Source organism: Epinephelus moara, chromosome 24 (assembly GCF_006386435.1).
Source record: "Epinephelus moara isolate mb chromosome 24, YSFRI_EMoa_1.0, whole genome shotgun sequence".
NCBI lineage: Eukaryota > Metazoa > Chordata > Actinopteri > Perciformes > Serranidae > Epinephelus > Epinephelus moara.
In genome coordinates, this window is record NC_065529.1 from 5,672,693 (window position 1) to 5,688,835 (window position 16,143).

Consider the following 16,143-nt stretch of genomic DNA (forward strand, 5'->3'; position numbering starts at 1 on the left):
GAATATTCTTTTTGGTAAAAAGTTTACATGTAGAATATTACATTCATTCTGTTGCTTTGCAACTTTTCTCTGTGCAGGAATGTTGTCTTTTGGCATAGCCCATGGGGACCTCAACATTATTCTGGCCAAGGAACCCTCAGCTGAAAGAGACATGAAGCAGGGACCCCTGCTGCATGTTAAACTGGGCCTACATTAACATGTAGGGCGGTCTAAAGTGCCATATTACATATTTTCATCAGAGAGAGAAACAAAACTTAAAAAAAACCTCAAAAAGTGCTTTGGCGGCCCCTCTGCAATAACTGAGGAGCCCCGGGGGTCATTGACCTCCTGTTGAAAACCCATGGCGTAGCCTATTGCAGGACATTTTTCAGCTCTATTGCCAAGTTTAAAAGATTTCTTAGAAAAGTAATCAAACAGTAATCTAATGTAAAAAGTTGCATTACTTTTTTATCAGGGTAACTCGTAATCTGTAACCTATTACATTTCAGAAGTAACCCTCCACACATCGGTCATCTTTTAATAAAATAAATAAGTTGTATGCCCTCAATGTTGACTTTACTCTGCGGTATTGAAAATTGTATCAAATATTGATATTATAACAGGTATTGTATCAAACTTAGGATTCCCAGGTTTATAACAACACTATTTTGCACAAGACAATTAATTAATTATTATGTATAGTTTGAGCTGATCAATGGAGGAATGTGTTGTGTGAGTTATAAATTCACAAATGATTGGAAAGTATCACCCAGCAGTTGGCCTGTATTTGCATTACCCTGCTGTGGGTGTGCATGTGGTAGCCTACTGTATGTGTGAAGCAGTGTGAGCAAAGCATTGCCTTTTTCTCAGTGCAGCAGGGTTGGAGGTGATAGTGAGTGGTAACCCCACGGTGATGCGTGAGGGTATTAGTTCCTCCCTTCACTCATCGCCTCTTGTTCTCCCTTTGTCTTTGTCTGGGGAAATGGAATCTGCAGCTTATTGATATTAATAGCGCACAGGATCCGTGGTCGGAGAGGAGCAGGGACCTGGGCGAGAGTGGAAACCTGATATGGCTGGGTAGAATTGACAGTCCTCCTACTTGACAGTGTGGAAAGGGGTTGGTTATAAAAATAGGATTGCATAATGTTCACTGTGTGTTAGCCCTTTGTGTTCTGTCCTGTAAACATGCGTGATCAGGGTTGAACTTTTTGACTGATCTAATTTCACGTGCAAAGTTTGAGACTTATTTTTTCATCTGTGTAGATCTCAAGCTGCCTTATAACCTCTCAGCAGACAAAATAATTCACACAGTGCAGTTTTTCGCTGGTTTTGCTCATGGATCAATAGATTAGAACTCCTGAAGGCACAGAGTAGTACGCACTGGATATTCACTTGATAGGACTTTTTGCAACAAGCTCATTTAAATAGTGTAAAGAAATGTGTGGCGTTGTTTGTTTTGGGTTAGGAGTGAAATTCCACTTCCTTGGTACTAAGGCAGCAAAGCTCTCTGTTTGCACTCTGTGTACTTTGTTCTTAGCTCAGCAAAACGTGAGGGCAGGTCCAAAGAATCGGGGGGATCAGACAGGCCTGACATTCACCAGACTGCACTGTTGCCTTTTAAGCTGAGGAGAAAAAAAGAATGTGAAAAAAAGCACCCAGAATAAGGGCTGGCGGGATTGAAGTTGGGTTTAATTGGTGGGTTTTGAGTCTGTTTGCGTGTCAGAAAGTGCTGTTGTTTACAGTCTATGTGGGTGTTACAATATAATGCCAGGATCCTGCCAATCACATCAAAAAGAAAAAAAACAACAATGCTTGTTTTTTTCCCCACTTTTTCAAATGCAGACTTTTTTTTCTGTCTTTACGAGACTCGGCCATGTTTTTAATTTAATCAGTCCTTCTTAATAAAAGCGTAGAAGAAAAGAGGGAGAAAATAGTGTGCAGTCAGCCCTTTTAGCAGATCGGATCATACAGTAAGCAGCTGCGTTTGTTGAGAAATGAGTCATGCTTTTCATTTTCCTGTGTTACAGAGCACAGACAGTGACTTGGAAAATCTCTTGCACACACCCTAAAAACAAACACCAATGACCCTGTATATACAGTAGATATCGCTGGCTCTACACAACTCTCCTACGCCCTCCTCTTTACACAATGCTCTCTTGATACAGATTCACCAGCCTTGAGGAGTGTTAACCAGTGTTTCTGCATTTTTTTTGTTTTATTCAGACACCCCGGCATGATAAATAGATACTGTCGATTTATTCAGGTGCTGATACTAAGTGATCGAAACATCCCGGACGGGGCTGTAAAGAACCGAGAGACAACTCTGGCAGCCTCCTATTGACAACCATTGAGTTGAGCATTAATTAATATGGTAATGATGTGTGAAGGTTCATTAACGAGCCGCCACAGAAGTAGCCACAGATACAGTATTAAGCGTGCTTAGAGTAATTAATGGAATAACTTTACTTAGTGGTAAATATTCATGGGGCCCTCAGCTTTTTGTCTGCACGGTGTGAAGAGAGAGGAGAGCCTGTCCATTAGAGGAGCTGAAGAGCTGTCCACAGTGAATGCAGGCCTTTTGTTGGGATTGGGTGCGTTTCAGTGGAGGGGTATTAATTCATATTTTGAACATGCAATCTTACAACAAAGCCAAAGGCACTGATAACATACCTGGGACTAGAGAGCACATTGTGAAGCCGCGACCCCCCCCCCCCCCCCCCACTAATAGGGAAGTCCACTTCACAGGTTTGTGGACAGAATAAAATGAGTCTTTGTTCGTGCTCACATGTAACCACAGCAGTTCATTACCATAGCAAAAAACCCTTCTGATTGTCCATTTCCTCTGAAAACAGGGTGTTTGCATGTTTTTTCTCCCCCCACAATTACAATGGAGCCTGTGGTATTTGCATAGAGAACGGAAACATTTATTTGGATCATCTGATCCTCTAAAGGTATCAGGCTCATGCTATCTGCTGCACACAAGAGTCTTGTTGCAATCAGTGAGATTTTTCTTTGTCAAAACTCTTTGTTGTGCTATTTTCCACTTTGTTTAACACAGAACACCTACAACATCCTCCCAAGACTTTGCAAGAGAACCTTGCAAAATGCTCCTTAGCTCCCTTTGTGTTTTGAAATTGTTGCATTTTGATTCATATTCTTAGCTGAAGCCTCTTACTGAGCATGCACATAACCCACCTAGGTGGGTAATTATCTCAACCAGGAGTTGTTCTATTCCCTAAAATCTCAATGTGGGAGTGTGTGATGGGCTCGGTTTTCCCAACCGGGTGAAGCAGCGTGTGCTTGTTTATCCTCACCCTACGTTCTCCGCACCCCCACTGTTCTAAATGGCAATATTACAGCTTTGTGCTGTTTGAAATGGAGACAATTATCTGTTTAGGCATTACAAGATGGGCATTATGTTACAAGGAGAAAAAGGCGTACAGCTGCTATCAGGATCCCGTTGTTGCCTTTTCTCTCCAATACAAATTTTCCGTCATTAAAATGATGGAACATTTATCTAAATGGATGTTATGCGTTGGGTAAACTCATTTAGCTCCCGGGGCTCTTTCAGGTGATGGGAATTAATGATGTTTAGTAGTTTGAAACTGAAAATATCTGTCATTTGTCACCACTCGCCATTGATTTACGATTCCATTGATGATATGTTAATTGAAGTGTAATGAATCACAATAATAGGGTAGTTTGTGTGGGAATGGTCCATTTTCGATGATTGTTCAACCCTCGGTAGAGTTCAGAGCGAGCCGCGTGTTGACTCGCGTTTTCAACAGGGGCATTTAACACGTAATTAATGCTGAAACTGGACGAGTTGGACCGGTGTGTTTTTTATCTTTGCTCAGTCTGCTTTAGATAAACACTTGCACAAACGCCCGGCCACAGTTTTGACTGCCAAATGTAAACGGCAAAAAAGAACAGTGGGAGAGGGAGTGGGAGCTTTTTTTTCCCTCCTTTCATATTTGGATATGCTTTAATGCTTTTATTCAAATGCACCTGAGATATTGCCCCACAGTCACTTCTCAGTTTACCATAAAAATAAGATTTTGTTTCCTCCTTTTTTTTTCATCTTTCCTTGCCTGGGTTGAGTGCTCAGTTAGGAAAGCTGTGTGCATGCAGATCAGGGGCCGCCCAGGGGGAGTTGAGTCAGGGCAGAGCAGGTACAGGTACACTGTGTTCAGCACTGGGGGGCAAGACGGCCTCTACTGTCAGCATCGTGAACAAGTTTTTGTCTTGCAAATAAACCACTCACTCACATCAGACAGCCTCCATTGTTCATGTGTTATCATCAGTGGGTGTAGTTGTAGTTAACAGACCAGGATGTGTCTGACGGTGACAACAGAAGGCTACGGGACGGTAAAGCTCCTTCTGCCCCCGAGCTGAAGTGGTGGCTGTGTGTCGGTAGCAGCACAGAGAGGTACACTCCAAACACAGGGAAGCACAGGAATGCAGAGAATTGATTTTTTTCTGATGATTTCTCAGAACACGTATGAGACTTGTTTGTTATCAATTCTAATCAACAGCAACTGGTGGGCAATGCTATTAGTAGCATTTAGTTCACACCCATGTGTTTCTTGCTATAAATTGGCTCTTGGGTGCTGTTGACAAGCATTATGGTCTGCAGTAGTAATCATTTCATAATTATAAATAATTCTCCATCTTGTGTCCGCAGGGCAAGGAGGCTGTTTCACCACCGCTGGAACTGAAGATTGCTTTAAATAAGCAAGCCCTTGTAGAAGGTAAACACCCCATCATTCACCAGACTCTAGTCCCTGCATGTGTGTGTGAATGCTGTATTGAATTGGCTTAATAATTAACTGAATGCAGCAGGGTTGTCTTGTTTGTGTACTGTAATTTGAGTGTGTTTGTGTGGGGCGAGAGATGGTGGGAGGGTTCGACAGATGCACTCTGTCAGTGGTTCGAGAAGCCGCTGATGTCAGGCGAGCATGGTGAGTAATAAAGGGACAGTTACCCCTGTTAGGCAAATTAGTTAATAAGAAGTTTCATAACTATTTTTTAAAAATGCTGCACTGTTGAAGAACTTGTCTGAAATGAGGAGAGGAGGAAATGAGGTTGCTCAATGCGGAGGTATTTGTTTGTACATGTAAAGCTGAAATATGGTAATGCCATGTTTACCAAACAAGGGGGGGGGGTGGTTTACCGCTCTCTGTCTTGTTATCGTTGGCATCTCAGCCATTCTGGTGGATATCTTGTGCTTGCTCCTCACACCGTCTCCCTATCTGAGAAGGTTTGGGGCCCCCAGGATGTGAACTTTTGGCTGGAGTGCAATGGTGAGGCAGAAGAGTTGGACTGTGTGTGTGTGTGTGTGTGTGTGTGTGTGTGTGTGTGTGTGTCGGGGGGTATTAACACTTCAGGGACTGAGGGCTTCAGAGGAGGAGTGTGTCTGTTTTCTGTCTAATGCAGCTTCATCCTCACCATCATCTCTTTCTCTCATTCTATTTTTTGTTTTATCTTTATCACGTCTTACCCGTCTCTCGCTCTCACTCTCCCTCCGTCACATGTTGGGACTTGTATATAGAAAGGGAGGACACGTAATGCGCCAAATAATGACTGAACATTTGAGCATTGTTTTTTTGTTTGAGGCTATTGCAGAACATCAAGGTTGTTCTCAGCAACAAAATATGTGAGATGGAACTCTGTATTAATCTGTGGGAGTGTAACCGGTGATTGAGCTCATTATATGATTATTAAAATATACAACAACAAGCCCTGCCCACAGTGGTGCCTGCAGAATTTTTTCATAGGGGTGGCCAGATGGGGCCACTTAATAATAGAATAGAATAGAATTTCAGGAATTTGCTCGTTGAAGTACATAGGCTAGAAGAAAACTGGGTTACACTTTACTTGAAGGTATCTACATAAGAGTTACATGACACTGTCATAACTATGACATTACACGGTCATGAACATTATGCACGTTATAACCGTTTATGACTGCTGTCATTAAGTGTCATTTGGTTTTTGTAATGACAGCTTGACATTGTTTGGGTTGTCTTGATTATGACAACATTAATCAAAGTGACATTACCAGAAGTTGTCTTTGTCATGACAACTTGAAATTAACAAGAATGCACCTCTTTTTGTGTTAATGACAAGTTGACATAATGATTATTATTGTTATGACAAAGACATCTTCTGGTAATGTCTTCCTGGTTAATGTCAAGTTGTCATAATAACAACATCCCAAACAAATTTAATGTCAACAAAAACCGAATGACACTTAATGACAGCAGTCATAAATGTTTATGACATGTACATAATGTTTATGACATGTACATAATGTTTATGACAAGTTCATGGCAGTGTCATGTCATAGTTATGACAGTGTCATGTCACCCTTATGTCAATTCCTTCAAGTAAAGTGTTACCGAAAACTGTCAATATGGAGAGTTAAGGAATCGCATCTTTATATACTTTGATTTCTTATTTTACAGCTTACTAATTTGCTAATGTGTATAGAATAATAGACCGAATCATAATGTGTGTTTACAATAACTTCTTAGTAGAAAACCCCCATGTCATATACATGAGCAAATGCTGCCTCCATTGGTTAGTTTTTAGTTACATTAAAAAAGACCCAATGAATGTTTTTACCACTTTACCTTGCTGTCAGACAGCCTTTACTAATGGGGGGCTGAAGCCCTTATCTCAAAGCCACTAAACTGCACTGGCAATAACTTTAGTTTTACTTTGCAGAACACAGGAGTTGCTGGTCTACCGCTACCTCTATTGGTTAGTGGGTAAGATAAAATGGAGAAAATATTACAAATGTGTGCACTTTACACTGATGTTGATTTTATATTAATATGGTCGTTTTAAGGTGGCCCCCATCAGCACCCAGTCTGCCTACAGCAATACATTCAGTACGTTTACATGCACAGCTTAATCGAGCTATGCTCAAAATTCGATTTTGGCGTCTAATCACTGTCCTTGTCCCAGTTTACATGCAACTGAGAAAATCGAATTACTGACGGGAACATGTACTCCTCCTCAACACTAGGTGGCGATATGCGTCGTTTCAGCGGGTTAATACGGCCCCCTTTCCGGTTGACCTATTATGTCACTTAATAATAAACAACTGGAGTCAGGCGGTAGACCAGCATTTTCGAACAACAGCAAGATGGATAATCGTACAGCTTTGTTCATCTCGTACTTAATGTACGCGTTACTGATTGTGCAGATAAGGTGCACGCTATCCCTCATGGTCATGGTGATTTCGAGAGGCAAGAACGCTGTATGCTGTTGGAGGGCTACAACAATAGCATGTCTTGTCTATGCTGTTGGAGGGCTACAACAATAGCATGTCTTGTCTGTTCCAGGGTCATACGCCAGCGCAGGGGGTGTGGAGCACGCGCACATGCATTGTCTAGTTTAACTCCAATTAAGGCGTATACATGCCGGAGAAAATCGAATTCCAATGGCATTATCTGGGTGTCTTAATCGGAGTTGGAGAACTCTGATATTAGTCGGAGTAACGCGTTTACATGCACTTCAGTTGTCCAGTTATAGTCGGATTAAGGCAATAATTCGTTTTTTTTCAAGTGTCATGTAAACGTACTGAGTGTTTAGCTTTTGGTTTATCAAATCAATTGCCAGTTGTTTACCGGAAAGTGATTGTCGTTGTTAGTGCGACATCACATTGATTTGGTCTGTACTGGTGCAGTTAACATTTTGAGTTCTACAACAATGTTTTATGCGCTATGTATGTAGGCTATACATGTTACGTGATACATTGTTATTCAAATAGGCTGGTTGCCCTTTCCCTTAAGAGACAAATATACAGCTTTAATTTGAAGGAGTACATTGATTGTAAGGAACAAAACATTTACAGGGAATAAGTTTAGGGGAGATTTGTGGGTATCTTGAGGTGAGAGTTCAAGGGACCCCTTTGAAAGTTGTTCCCTTGCCAAAATTAAACCTAAATTTGGAACTTTATTTAGCCCCTATCTTGACTACCTACGCCAACATGGTTGGTACTGGTAGATGCCTTAGAATGTCTAGTTTCACAAGATTCCGCGATCTTCCAGCTAGCTTTAAAAAAGCATGAGCATGCCTCAGCCTCCTAAAGACAGTAATTTAGGCCTCTGATTATTTTTACAAGGGGTGCCACTGGGGAGGCCAGCAATTGTATCAGGGGGGCCACGACCCCCCTGGCCCCCCTTGGGAGTGCCACTGCCTGCTAATGGAGAGATATACTAACATAGAACAGGATAACACAGCTTATTCTCATTGTTTTCCTCGTGGGAAATAATAGTATTTTCATGGGAACATTTTCAAATCCTTATTTTCATAAACTCCTGCTAATAGCTGATATTTAGTTTGCATAAGTTTAAACAAAATGCTAAATTTAAACATTTCCATGCCAGACAAAAAGTAAGAATGTACAAATGGTAAATTGTTCCACCTAGAATATATTTCTTCGAACAGCATTTAGTTAAAGCATTGAGCAGCACTACAGTAAAAATGTAATAAATACGATTACATCCTAGATAGACGAGATGATGGCACTTCGAGGCCACTGTCAGATTTTCAACGAAGCCATCACTGATTAGTTATTCTCATCTTAGATATTATCTGCTGCAGCACCTCCATAGAATCTGGAAAAAGCAAAAGCAGCTGTAACTGTCATCATTAAAGTTAGCAGTGGCTGCAGGATTTCAGCCAGACTAGTTTTGTCTTCATTGTAAGAGGAGGCCCTCATCACCACAATACGTCGCACAGCCTCTGCTCCTCTTTTATTTGGTTCAGACAATTACCCCCACATTTGGAAAACAGACTTGGAGCAAATTGAAGTGGAGGATTCCTGCTGCTGCTGCTGTTTATCTGGAGTGCATTCTCCGCATAGTCAGGTCCGCTCCAGCAGGCCCCTCAGCTGCCTGCTCCAGATGTAAGATCAGCCTCGAAATCCTCCAAATGGTTGTGTAATTAATGTTAATGTGGCAAAAATCAGCCTAATGATTGACACAACTTTCCAATGTGATTTTGATTGCATCGCTAATGCAGAAATCCCCGCAGCAGCTTATGGGATTACTACGTCTTGGTGTTTAAAGCTCTTTAATACAGTGTATGTGTTTGTGAACGAGAGCATGGTGTTCATTTTTGTCTACATTTGAAGCAACCATGCTTTGTGGAATATTTATCATTAATTGAAACGTTAGAACAGTCGTAAAGCAGCCTGACTAAAGTTTAGATTTGGAATACTTCTCATCTTATGGACATATCTGAGCGATAGAGGGCTGCCTCTGATGTGTGCTGTGTGTACGCCTGCTTTCTTTTTTTTTGGCCAATTTATTCAGACCTGATGACATCCAACTTCCCAGAAAAGTGCCTCTGCTTAGAAGAATCCTCAGACGCCCAAAACATGTTTTCTCTGTTTTGAGGGCTTCAAAATTCATTTGAATTTCATGAATCCATGTAAGGGAGAGAAGAACACATCATGCAAACACTCTTGTAATTCGTCCTGTGCTGTAAATGCTTTGGTTTATATTGCCTTAGTTTTAGCCGTTGAGGTTGCTTTATTTAATCCACTTTTTTTATGGAAGTGTTAAGAATAAACAAGTGGATTCATGAGTTAGACCCGCAGAAAGGTCGTGTGCAGATTTATGCTGGGATGAAAATAGGGCCTCTGTAATAGTTCCCTTGACTGCATTTATTGCTTACTTTAAAAAAGTAATTTCTTTATATCAGCATCAAGCTGAAAATTGCCATGTATTAGTATTAGGCTTGGTAAGCTTCTAATTCTGTGGCATTTACAGCTGGCTGTGTTTCCATGCATTTATAACACTTTGATTCTTAAGAGCTCCTTTAATCGCTTATGCCTAGCTCGGAACATAATAAACAACTCGCTGTAGCAAAAGTGCCACATGGGGGAGATTTCTAGCAAGAAAGTTAAACGCTTCTGTCACTGGCAGTTTTGTTGCTGTGTTTTTCATGCACCGCAAGTACCGTAATCTACTCTCTGAGCTTGGCTGCTGTAGTTAAAAACAGTGACAGGCAGAATAGATGCAAGGCAGCGTGAAAATGAAAAATTACAATCCCTACAAAGACGTCACAATGGAGAGCGAGGCGGGGACGGCGTGCTTCTGCCTTTTCCTGTTGATTGCGATCACAGGACGTGTCAAAGCCTTCTAAACACCCTCACCTGACCGCCGTCTGCTTTCCCTATCTGATGCTCTGCTCCCATGGCTGCATCAGCTGCTATCAGAACACACACACGCTGGCAGATCGCCCGCCTCTGTATTGTCTGGCTAAACAGGTTGCGCAGTTAAATGCATGCCTCATGCCCAACACAATATGTCACACAATGGAGCAACATTCTTATTTTCTCTTGCATCTCCTGCAACTTTTATGTGAATTATCTTCTGCTGTGAGGTAGAAAGAACTGCACTGATAATGTTATCACAGATGTGTTATCTCGAAGCTACTTAAAATATCTTTTTGGGGAAAAACGCGTTGGCAAGTTTCAATCTATTTTTCTATCAGCATCAAACAGACGTGTCTTCTTTTGGTCTGAAACACACTGTATAAACTCTGGTCTGCTAGGTGGAGTGAGGAGCTTTGATAAATGTCTCCCTGCTACCAGGTGCAGACAGCTAACGTGACGCAGTCTTTGTGCGAGATTGAGTGAGGCGACAGCAGTAAGCAAATTCCGTCAGCAGATGAGTTGTCTTACAGCAAGATGAAAAGAAAATCACAAAAGTGAGGAAAGGTGTCAAAGCCCTCTTTTGTTTTTTAGCTTTGGCCTTGTGCCTCTGCTTCAGAAAAGATGAAATAGAACTAATAACTTGGATTGATTTGTTGTCTTCTGAGCAAAATGACTATACAGTTTTTTTTTCTGCGGTAACCCGGGCCGGCATCTGTCAGACTGCCTTTACTGCAAAACAATATACTGTAGCAGAACTGGAGGGATATCAAATATAACTCAATATATGTACATACTGTCCCTGCTCCCCAAAACAATAGTATACAGTTATATATTATGACACATTAGAAAGGACACTTGTTTATGGTTTCCAGTCTGTCCGGAGAAGGTCTCTGACTATGTAAGGGAATTCAAAAAAGTTCCTACAAGGCGCAGTCATTCTTATTTGGATAGTTTTGACTTTGTTGCAATCACTTCATGTCATGGTAAATATCACTTTGGCAGTCCTTTGCTTTCTCCGTTTATTTTAGAAAACAAATCCCTTTTAGGGATAAAGCACCTGGTGGGGCTACTTAATGGAATGGCTTCAGCCCTATGCAAATAAACAGCTTGCATTTTTGGTGTGAGATTAGGAATGAGGCTGAGAGAGAGAGAGTGAGAGACAGAGAGAGAGAGAGAGAGAGAGAGAGAGAGAGAGAGAGAGCTGGAGTGAGGTGGGTAAAAACCAAACAAAGAAAGTCAACATGTGGAGAGGACAGAAGTGGAGAAGTTGCACGTCTCTTTCCACCTAAAGTTGACTGTATGTACTGTATGGCTGTAGAAATGCATGTGAACATTTGCACGTCGTGAGCTTTGAACCTGGACAAGATCAGCTTTTTTTCAGCGTCATGCTGAGGTAAATCTCTTTTTTTTTTAATAGTTGACCAGTGAGTCAGCAGGAGGATATTATTCAGAAAGGCTGGGAAATATCTCAGTCTTTGTTTTCCACACTACAAAAACATGCGTTTATGCCTTTTTTTTAACCTGGGAAAGATAATGTGGTAAGCAGAGCCAAAGAAAAGGGAATGAATAAGTAGAAGAACAACCAGTGACCAGTGTAACATAACATTTTTCTTAAATAGCTCAACATGCTGTAGAAATTAGTGAGAAATGGAGCCTTGAAACGAGTCATATCTATCAAATAACAGTAATATCAAACAGTTTATCATGTTGTAGAGTGCTGCGGGGATGACGTGTTTGTAGGCCTACCTGGAAGTTAACATCGCTATGGTTACCTTGACAAAAAGCCAATAGGACTATTCCATTGGATTTTGTATTATTGCCAAAAAAAACCGTCTGTGGCAACCAAATGTTTATGATACTTGTACTTTTTGTTCAGCAAGATAATCTTCACAAATGAACAACACATTTATCATTTTGGACGCGCAAATGCAAACACCAGAAGTAAAAAGCTAACATTAGGCTATAAACGAACTACACAAGGGTCGCATGTTTTCACCATTTCCACCACAATGAGGCTGTGAAGCCCCGTTCATCGTGATGACATTCTGTAGTCTCATTTAGCCACTTTAAGACACATAAAAGCTTCAGAATTATCTTTGTGGGGTAGAACAAAACGTGAAAGTCTCTTAAGCTTGTGTTAACCACAGACCTTATTTCAGGCATCTAACCAAGCACCCATTCGAAAAACCCACTGACTTTTAGACGAGGGAAATGTGAGTGCTACATTGCTAACTCTTTTGGGGCGGTTTAGGACTCATTCCTGCACCATTCTGTGTCATTCAATCAGTTTTTGGAGGGACCAATTATAGGGTAACAACAGCTGGTAAACTTCACACACACTAGCCAGCCAGGCTAGCGCTTGTCAGTCACAATAGTTCTCTGAATTTCTTTCTATATTTTCTCTGTACCAGGGCCTTTTACTCTACTCTGCCATTCTGTTCTATGATTGTGCATCATTTTATTCAATAAAGAGCCACTGATGGAGGATGAAAGCTCTCCAAGCTAACTAGCTTGATAACTGTCTGTTAGCAAGCTAGTTAGAACTGTTGCTAACGGTAGAATAAAAGTGAATAGTGCAACAAAATTAACAAACGAAGATAGCTTGGACTCTCTGGCTCAATGTCAAAACAGTTGTCAAAATTCTGATGCTGATTTACCTTGCCCATTTGTAATGAGTTGGTTTTGCAGAGAAAGTTTGTGGTTTTTAAAATGCATGTGTACCATAAGTCATAACATGTGTGTTTTGGCCGTTTTTGTATTTCAAGCATTAGTACTTTGAAAGTATTTCTCATGTCACGAAACCGCTGACAGTGAATCTTGTAAATGTTATTATTATACTGTTGGTGATCTGTTTGTGTTTTGTTAGGGTGACTTGCGTGGATCTGACTCCTACCTGACTGCCTGCTCTCATCTCCAGCTCTCTAAACTCTGTCAGCATAACAGAGGTCCTCAGGGACGCCAGTAGTCGATAACCTTATATTTTTAGGTTCGTAAATTGTACCCAAATTCACTAATATGTAGAACATTACTACAGATTGTCCTATGAACTTTCGTTGGGTTACTACCTGCTGGTCTGACTAGCTCGTAGCCAGCTGTCACGTCTCTGGTGGTTGACCAGCTTAGTCAGGTACCCTTCTAGTATCTGTAGTGTTGCCATGTTGATATAAAGACATCATTATTAGCTAGAAAAGAGTCTGAATATTGAAAAAAAATACGAAAAACATCTGCACTATTACAAACCGGGCCAAATTTTTGGCAACCCCTGCAAGTAAATATTTTTCCCAACATAATCAATCCTAAAACCGCCCCAAGTGGGTGGAAAATTGCTAAATATGGCACTTTATTGGCTGTAAAAAGTTTCCCACCTAGATTCAGTTATTGTCAGTGTGTGGTGTTAGCCAATCAGGAGCCACCAGGAAAATCCAAACATCGGAAAATCGGAAAATCCCTTCGGCACACAGACTGTAGGCAGTGCTTTGTTAGTCATTACATGTATCTGTAATAATGTGAGAGTAACAAGTAAAATTTATATACACACACAACACAACAATAACGACAACCATTTGTCCTGTTCAGGTGCTTCACATTTAGGATCACATTGAGTCTTTGGCACACTTTATCAGTTGAAAAAATAGGAATTTGTATAAAAACAAGTTTAAATTCCTCAAAGTAAGGTATTGGGGGAAGAAGTGCAGTTTTGGAGGCATCATATCAGGGCTGGCATCGACAAATGAAATGATGCTGAGTTTAATATTCTGCACTCTCTTACTTCCATGATCACTTGCACTGTCTTTCAGTGTAGCCAAAAACAATATTTACATACTTTTCTAGTATAAAATAGTGATTTTATTAATGCAAGACCATTGTTTTTACAGTTGTCTATGAGAGGGCTGCTAAACAGTACAGTGAGTCAAAGATGGTGAGTTAGTGTGGAAGTATGGACAAACTGTAGAGGAAAATATGCATTTTCAAATGTAGCTGTCTTAGTGTGGACACAGCCTGAGGGGGACACGGAATGCGAGCGGCTATTTCTACCCAAATGTGGGTTTATTTATGTAATCAAATGAAAAAAGGTGGAGGCATTTTTTAAACTGATATTTATTTACAGTTTTTCTCTTTTGCTCTGGTTTTAGCCTTGGCTCCTGCGTTGTTTTCATAAACAAAGTCTCTCTGGCTGGCTAGAAAAAACACAGGGCCGCTCAGTGCACTGAAAACAGGAATGACAAACACCATTAGCTGAAAAATTTCCATCTCATTGCAACTATGTTATTGTTTACTTTACCATACACGTCCTAATATGGTTACCTCCCTGTCAAAGCGGTCCAGAGCAGAGCCGAGGGGCCCTCGCAGGGAGACGCTTTCAGCTGCCACTTAGACAATAAGAAACAAATGTCACAGCTCGGCAAAATAGCCTGGCTTTCACGGCCTTACAGTACTTGGCCTTCCACGCTGCTGCTTGGCGCAGGCTCCCGTGTGATATTTATCTACTCTCCACTGTTAGATGCCCTCACAATGTACCCCCACCCCTCTCCTTCTCTGTCCCCTCTCCTCTGGTCTTTCTTCCCTTCCTTCTGTCTTTCTTTGTCTGTATCTCTCCATCGATCTCTGTCCCTGTCCTGGTGTTAGCTATGTGTAGGTTGAATGATGGGCCTCTGTTTGCTGTGTTAAGTTATTTATCAGGGGGTGGGGTGATGTGTTTGGAGTGGCTGCCGCCCTCCTCCCTGTGGCCGAGCAGAGGCCAGTTCAGCTGCAGGTCACGCCCCGGCCCGAAGCCGACGCTGCGTTTGAACTGGAGACATCTTGGCGATGCTCGGGACCCTTTATGATACTTGGATGAAATAGCAACCACACAAGCTCAGAAAAGCTTGGGTTACTGCAGAGGAAGTGTAACTTTCTGGAGACAGTGGCTGTTTTATTTGAATTGTTCAGAAGTTCGCTGAATTATCATGTGTAGCAGTAAATATGTGCCAGTGTGTTGTTTCTCATTGCAGATTGAATAAAGTAGTGATCTAGTAATCAGCAGTGCTATCAGTTCAATATCCAGATAAAATGTCATTAAGATAATAAACCTGGACGTTACTCAGATTGCCAATCGTCTGGGAGTATTCTCTGTGGATTGTCAGTGTACAGGCCATTAGGCATTAGGGTCAGGCAACCTCACCACAGGTTAGTCTGGCAGGAGGTGGAAATGGGGCTCTTTCAGATGCATGGGCTTTCTTTTCCCCAGTTGGTGGAGGATGATGGCAGCCTCACCTCAATCCTAAAATCCTCACGTTTATGATATTTGCCCAGTATTATCTGTGCCTGCGGATGAATGGGAGGACGGAGCATGAGGAATGTAGAAGGTCAGACTGCGTGATTTACACAGTACAGAGCCAGAGAATCCTTGGGAAAATACTTGGGCCGGGATCAAACACAACGTCATGTGATATGTTCTTAACACTGACCTTTAAATTCATGCGTTTCACTGCTACCCTTTGGCAAATGATGCACCGAATGTAAATAAATTTGTATTTCAACATTTTAAAAATAACTGCAAGTTCAAGAAAAGCATTGTTGTGTGTTCATTTGTGTAGTTTGAAGTGGTGTTGGGCATGTATCTGCAAAATGATGCAGTCATGTGAGACAGAGCTTGGTGTGGGCTGATGATATTTTTTGTAAATCTTTTATAAAATGCTGAAATGCATATCTGAAATGCCAGTATTTTGAATATACGTAGACATTCATAGTAAAACCAGCCACTTGATCTAAATTCCTGGAAAAGATTTGTGTGGTAACTGTGAGTCACAGTGACTTTGATATTTGCGAAGCGTACACTCAGAGCGAGCTCGAAGGAAGTGGTTAAATGATTAGTTATAAGCTGACATTTTTAACTACTGATGATTACAGTGATAGAATTCAGTTATGTCATATGTTTATTCATAGTTCAAGTGACTAGGACAACTTGTTCTGGGCAAAAAAAACAGTCTAAATTTCAACACAGTATA

General features: G+C 41.2%; 1 protein-coding gene across 13 annotated transcripts in view; it reads left to right on the plus strand.

Moving 5' to 3' along the window:
* foxp1b (forkhead box P1b) overlaps window positions 1–16,143 on the plus strand; it is a 183,957-nt gene that overhangs the window by 60,032 nt on the left and 107,782 nt on the right. For all 13 annotated transcript variants that reach the window (XM_050038831.1, XM_050038833.1, XM_050038836.1 and 10 more), the window contains one exon: window positions 4,664–4,730. The gene's annotated coding sequence lies outside the window, so the exon portion shown is untranslated. The remainder of the gene's footprint in view (window positions 1–4,663; window positions 4,731–16,143) is intronic.